At 53.5% G+C, this 7,212-nt stretch overlaps 1 pseudogene; it reads left to right on the plus strand.

Annotated features, from left to right (window-relative positions):
* Positions 1 to 1,631: 1,631 nt before the first annotated feature.
* Positions 1,632 to 3,953, plus strand: LOC111184292 (inositol polyphosphate 1-phosphatase pseudogene; annotated as a pseudogene).
* The last annotated feature ends 3,259 nt before the right edge of the window (positions 3,954 to 7,212 follow it).

Consider the following 7,212-nt stretch of genomic DNA (forward strand, 5'->3'; position numbering starts at 1 on the left):
TCGCTCCACAGACACTGGAAGCCTGAACAAGGTGCTGAGCCCAGGGGAGGGGGGGTAAACCTTAAAGAGGAGCCATCAGGGAAGGCCTCCTGGAGGCAGTGGTGTTTCAAGCAGGCCTTGAAGAGTGGGGAGGATGTTGCCCAGCTGAGATTGGCAGATGGAATCATGGATGGGGGAGCAGCACACGCAAAGTGGTGGAGGCGGGAAAAACAGGTTGTGCCTGGTGTGTGGTGTGGGATGAGCTAGTAGATGATGTATTCAGAGAAGTGGGTGGGGTTTATGTGGCTCACCAAGGACCTCGAAGGCTGCACCTTATCCAAGTCCTTTCACTTCCTTTCTCTGTCTTCCTTCCATCACTACAAGGTCTTAGGACCCATTTATTCAACCCCTGACCCCAATTATCCTCCTTCCCAGCCCCAGGTCTTCCCCATTCACTTTCTCCCCTTTCTCATCCATACCCTGACCTTGAAGTCTGTTCCCTATGAAATGGGAAGTCACAATGGCTGAAAATGGGTTGATTATGGTGGGAATGGGGTCCTGGCAGTGAGGGGGTGTGTCTTGTAACAGGACCTTTCAGTACTTTAGCCCAAGACAAGGGCTCTCGTGGTGGGAACTCAGACACGACAGAGGAACAGGGAGGAGGCCAGTGTGGCTGCAGTGCCTTTTCATGGGTCATTATGAGGATAAAGATTGATGATGCCTGCAAAGTATCCAGGGTTCACGCGGGCACATAGTAGGTGTTCAGTAATTAATGTGCCCATGTCATGAGTGTCGCAGGTCAGTTCTGGAGTAATTATTAACTGCTTCCCTTTCAATCTTACAAGCTCTTGGTTTGGAAGATAAATTATACAGTCATTGCATCTATCAATAATTGCTATTTCTTGGGAAGCTTAATTCCCTAAGGTGCTTCTGGGAGAGCAGCATCTCCGGTATCCCCAGGAGATGGCCGCCTTCCTCATACCGACATCCTCCCCGCCCTAGCCCCACTTTCCTGCCCCTGGAGGAGCAGCCCCAACGGGCACAGTGGTGCTCATGCCAGCCCCCCATCCCCAAGCGAACAAGAGTGTCAGCATCTCACAGTTGCCATATTTTCAGCATGGGAGTCCTGGGCGGCTGCGTGATTTCCCCAGCTGTGTCTCTGAAGGAGGTGCCTGGGGACAGGGAAGTGATCTGCACAGGGAGGCAGGCCGTTGGCATGTGCACAGCCTGGTTTGTCCCCCTTGCTCGATTTGACCTTGGGCCTGGCTGGCTCCATCCCACCCTTGGACCAGTTTCTTATGTGCTGGAGAGGCAGTTCCCCTGTGGATGGTGGGGGGCAGAGACGAGGTAGTGGATGAGTTTCTCGGGGCTGTGGGACTTGAGCAAGTGCCTGGGTTGTGGTGAAGACAGTCCCTCCTGGGCAGGGCAGTGGGGGTGGCCTCCTGCGATCTCAGCCATCATCCTGGCCCTGGGGACATTCTCTCTTCATGCCAGCACCTGCCCCGTCCTGACCCTTCTGAGACTCAGAATTCAGCTTCTTCAGAGACCTGGATTGGCAGGTGCTTGACAAAATGTGGGCCTCACTTTCTTGGCCTGTAAAATGGGCCTGATATTACTCAGCTGTTATTTCTATGGGGAGATCAGATGATATGATGGCTGACAAGGGGCTTGCTTGCCCGCAGTACCAGCAGGTGGGGAGGGAGTGGGTGACGACACCCTTTTGTTCCCACGGTGTCAGCACAGACCTCTGCACACAGTAGGTGATTACTCAGTGCGTCCCAGCAGCAGATGGCAGGGAGGTGACGTGTGCTGAGGGCTCTGTCTCCCCTTTGGAGAGGCCAGAGAGGGATGTAGTCACTGATGCCTGGGCGTGAGGCCTCTGCTGCCCCCAGAGGCTGGTCTGGCGGGGAGAGGGGGACACTGTTCCCATCAGGGTGACTTCACCCTACCTGTCACCTGGCAGCACCATGCGCCCCTAACTCAGGAACCCTGAAGACTTGAGGGGTCAGATGCCAGGCCAGGGAAGCTAGAGTTGTGGTGGGGTGTCTGTGGGCCCAACAGATCTAGATTTTAATGCCAACTCTAATGCATGCTGCCTCTCTGACCTCAGGCAAGTCATTTTGCCTCTCAGAGCCTACAGTTCCCTCTGTAAAATGGGGATAATGGAAGAGGGTTCGCAGAGTTGGGGAGACCCGATTACATTGGCACAGAGGAGCGAGTAGCACCTGCTGCTGCTGGGATTACCCTTATCTTCGTGTCAGCTCTGCCCGTTGGCAGGACCTGGCATGTCATTGTAATGATGCTGTAAATGACAGATGCCCTGCAAAACATTAGGGCAGTGGGCTCTGCATCCTGGCTTAGGTAATACGCTTTCCTCTTTACGCCCCCCTCGCCTCGGCGCCACAGCCTCCCTTCCTGCTCGGATCCGGGTCCCCAGGCTGGGCGACCAGCACGCACCCATCGCCTCTCTGGAAGAGCGATGATGGTTAGGTTTCCCTTGATGCGAATGAGTGTTGTAACAAATTGCACAGGATTAAATTCAAATGACCAAAGGAAAATGTTATTTAATATTGCTTAAGCTGATGGCCCGGAGGGTGGGTGCCGATTCCACCAGATGCTGCAACTGAAAAGCCAGGTTCAGAAACGTCAGGTATCCTCCGGGAGCTGCTCTGTGTCTCTGAGAAAGCTGCCAACATTGCCCGGGCGTGCAAGCCCTCTTCCAGCTGCTGATAGAAGAAAAGAAAGAGGGAGAAAAGAACAAGAAGTTTGCAGTTGATTTCAAGCCCCTGGCTGGTGTACTGGTACAGGAAGCTATAAAACAGAATATGGAGAACAAGTTTCCAGGCTTGGGAAAAAAAATTTTTGGAGAAGAATCCAATGAGTTTACCAATGATTTGGGGGAAAAGATTATCATGAGACTTTGTCCAACAGTGGAAGAAACAGTAGATCTTCTCAACAAAGTCCTTAATGGTAACAAGTTGGCATCTGAAACATTAGCCAAGGTTGTACATCAGGACGTTGTCTTTAGTGACCCAGCTCTGGATGCAATAGAGATCAACATTCCGCAGGACACTTTGGGAGTTTGGGTGGATCCTATAGATTCAACTTACCAGTATATAAAAGGTTCTGCTGACATTAAATCCAACCAAGGAATCTTCCCCAGTGGACTTCAGTGTGTCACTATTTTAATTGGTGTCTGTGACATACAGACAGGGGTGCCCCTGATGGGAGTCATCAACCAACCTTTTGTATCACAAGACCTAAACGCCCTCAGGTGGAAAGGACAGTGCAACTGGGGCCTTTCTTACATGGGGACCAATATCCATTCATTTCTGCCTCCCGCCTCTACAAGAAACAGCAGTGAAACGCAGAGCCAAGTGACCCAAAACCCCAGCTCTGAGGCGGAATGCTCCCACCCATTCTCAGATGTCATTAGTACAAGTGAAAAGGAGACCATCAAGGCCGCACTGTCACGTGTGTGTGGAGATCGCGTATTCCGTGCAGCTGGGGCTGGTTACAAGAGCCTCTGTGTTGTCCTCGGCCTTGTTGACATTTACATCTTCTCAGAAGATACCACGTTCAAGTGGGACTCTGTGCTGCTCACGCCATCCTCAGGGCCACGGGTGGGGGAATGGTGGGCTTAAAAGAGTGCTTGGAAAGAAACCCCAACTCGCGGCTTGACTTACCACGGTTGGTGTACCACGTGGGAAACAGAGGCGCTGCTGGAGTGGACCAGTGGGCCAACAAGGGAGGACTAATCGCTTACAGATCAAAGAAGCAGCTGGAGACATTCCTGAGCCTCCTCCTCAGACACCTTGTGCCTGTGGATGCACATACATAGACGAGCTCCATCCTCAGGGACTCGAAACCCGACTGTGAACCTAGTTTCCACCTCTCTATCTTTTGAAGACAGCTTTGTCCTATTGACAGTCAAAGTTCACCTTCCTCTTTTGAGGAGCATTTTTCCATTATGTGTTCATAATGTTAATGTCAATAAATGACTGATATTCGTGCTGCAAAAAAAAAAAAAAAAAGACATTAGGGCAGGTGCTAGGGCTCATCCTGTCATTTGCTCAATAAGTATTTATTGAGCATCTTCTATGTCCCAGCCACTGGGCTGGGGGCTCCAGATACATCAGTAAGGAAAAGAGATAGTGTCTTCCCTGCTGGGCTTACTTCCGGGATGGGACTCATCGAACCAACCAGTGCATATGAGGTACTAGAATCCGGGTGGTGCTGCATATGCTATAAGGCAGGGCAAAGGGACAGAGAGTGAGGGCATGGTCAGACAGGGGGTCCAGGTCCAGGATGGCCTCTCAGGAGGTGACTTTTGGCAGAGACTTCAAATAAATGAGGGAGGGTGGGAGTCATGTGGATATCCAAGGAGCAGCGCTCCGGGTGGTGGAAACAGCAAGTGCAAAGGGCCGGGGGTGGGAGTGGATTGTGACAGAACAACAGCTGGGAGGCCAGTATAGGGGGAACAGAAGGTACGTGATGGGGAGAGTGGTAGGAGGTGAGGTCAGAGGGCACATGGAGGCCAGATGTGTTTGGCCCTATAAGCCAAGGCATGGTCTTTGTCTTTTCACTACTAGTGAGGTGAGAGCCCTGAGGGCTTTGAGCAGAGACTTGCATCTTAACAGGATCCTCTGGCTACTGTGTGGAGACCAGGCTGAAGGGATCAAGGGTGGAGGCAGGGAGGCCAGGGGGAGGCTACAGCTCTAATCCAGGAGAGAGACGATGGTGGGTGGGACCAGGTGGCAGAGGTGGAGGTGGCAAGGGGTGGTTGGATTCTGGAGATGTCTTGGAGGTAGGGACAACACGATTTCCTGATGGATTGAATGGGAGGAGAGAGAGAATAGGAGGACGGAAGAGGAGGAGGGAGGGGCAGAGAGAGAGAGGGTGATAAAAGCCGCAAGGCTGGGTGAGGTCACCTGTGTGGGCAGAAAGGGGACTGAGCCATGGTCACTTCAGGGAGTAGCATTTGAGTGACTGTAAATATGTCTGGTGAACTGAAAATCAGGATGTGGGTCTGAGTTATAAACATAACACAAAGACATAAAGAAGAATAAAATATTTTCTATCATAAAAACCATTGGAAGGGGCCACAGAAATGAGCTGAGTGGTCAGGAGGCCCAGGTTCCATGCTGGCCCCCCGTGTCTGCTGTGTGGCCTTGCTTAGGCACCTACCCTCTCTGGGACTCTGATTCCTTTTGGAAGGTCTTGACTCTCTGACTTCAGGCATCGCCCATGGAGACACTAGGGCAGCCGTGAGGCTCCAGAGGGCCTGCAGTTGTGGAAGCAGGGAGGAGGGGTGGGCAGGGGAGCTGAGGGTGGGGAGAAAGGTGGCCTGGAGAGCTCCTTCGCTGGAGGATTGCAGACAGGGAGGCCACAGCTGAAAGGAGAGACTCATGCAAAGTCGTGGCAGGTCCTGCTGGGGTGACTGAGACGGGGCAGCTCCTGCAAGAGGCACAATGATATCAGGCTGGACCTTTGTCCCAGCGAAGTGCTGAGCCAGCATATAGGCTGGGCTTGACCATATTCCCTGGGTGCAGCTCCTCCAGGGCCTGGCCTGGTAGAGGAGACCCCTTTCCCCCCACCATGGCCTTTCCCTGCTGCTAACCTTCCCAGGGGCGTTTTTTTGTTTCTACCATAAAGGGCAGAAGTGTCTCCGATAAGCACCTGGTCACAGAACTCAGCATGTGGCAGCCACAAGGGACCTAAGAGCTCATTGTACAGCTAGGGAAACTGAGGCCTTGTGTGGGAGAGTGACTCACCCTGGCCCCAGGAGCTGGGGCAGAACTGGGGCTCCAGCCTGGTTCACCACTTTGCCATTCAGAACTCCGGCCTCCCCTCCCCTACCCCTCCTGCCGTCCTCTTTTGTTTTCCACACCCTTTGTCAAGGGTCAGTGGGGGAAAGGGAGCAGGCTCTTGAGGCAGGTTGACCTGGGTGCCAAACCCATTTGTGCTACTCACTTGCTGTGTGACCTTAGCTGAGCCACTCAACCTCTCTGAGTCTCATTCTCCTTGTCAGCCAGATGGATGTGATGATGACAACCTGTCAGGGCTGTGGGGAGGAGCCAACTGATAGCTGTGTGTAGAATTGGAAAAATAGGCTGACCGGTACCAGTCTCATGCCCCCCGGGCTGATGGGCATCTGGGTTATCAGGTGGGGGGGGGGGTGATGCCCAGACCTAAAGTGAAGGTAGTGTCGAGAAGGTTCTCCCACTTGACATTTCTTTTTTTTTTTTTAACCCTCTATTTATTTATTTATTTATTTATTTGGCTGTAGCACGGCTTGTGGGATCTTAGTTCCCTGACCAGGGACTGAACCCGGGCCATGGCAGTGGAAGCGCTGAGTCCTAACCACCGGACCACCAGGGAATTCCCTCCCACTTGACATTTCACACAAAGCTGTCACACAAAGCACTCCCAGAATTTGTCTTCGAGGGCCAGGACCCTGTGGGTGTGGTCTGGAGAAAAGGTCGGAGCAATGCCCGAGAGCCATCCTCTGCTCCTTTAAATGCCGTCACCTCCATGTCCAGCCTGGCCACACTTGAGATGCAGCCACACTGCTGGTCAGCGGACAGCGGCCAGGACAGGTTGGGAGCCAGCCCCAGCAAGAGCCGTGTCTCCCCAGTGTGAGTAGCTGGGGTGGCTTGATGGGGCGTGGCGGCGTGGGCGACGGGCAGGTGGCCCGGTTCCAGGAGTGTCATGGAGCTTGGAGTGGCTGCAGCTGCCCCACACCTCCTGTCTCCTCCTCTTGCCAGCCACACCTATCAAGAGTGTGGACTGTGCCCACTGCTTCTGCCTTTGGTTTCCGCCCTGCCCCCAGCTACCCCGCTTCCTCCTTCCCTCGCCAGCTGAGCTGCTCAGCGGTGTTGACTATGCTCACCGACCCCTTGTATTCCTCACCCACTGCAGCCTGGATCCCATCTCACCCTTCCATGGTCGTTATGCTCTGGGCATTGGCACGTGCCCTGACTGGGACCTCTGCTAGCTTCTCTGGCTATCAAAGTATCTCATGCTTTTGCCGGTTTCCCTTCCTCTGTTGGTTCACGAGATGTTTCTGCTTCTCAGGGCTCTATCATGGCAGCCTTCTCTTCTCAGACCACACCCTTTCGGGGGGACTCATCCACTGCCACCGCTTCAGTGTCCTTCTGAACACCCACCATCCCCCAGACCCCCAGCTCCATCCCTGCCCTTTACCCGGAGCTCTGCTGGATGGCACTCCCG

The sequence above is a fragment of the Delphinapterus leucas genome, chromosome 15 (genome assembly GCF_059928025.1).
Source record: "Delphinapterus leucas isolate spDelLeu-1000000601 "Yukka" chromosome 15, BTC_Dleu_Yukka2, whole genome shotgun sequence".
Lineage (NCBI taxonomy): Eukaryota > Metazoa > Chordata > Mammalia > Artiodactyla > Monodontidae > Delphinapterus > Delphinapterus leucas.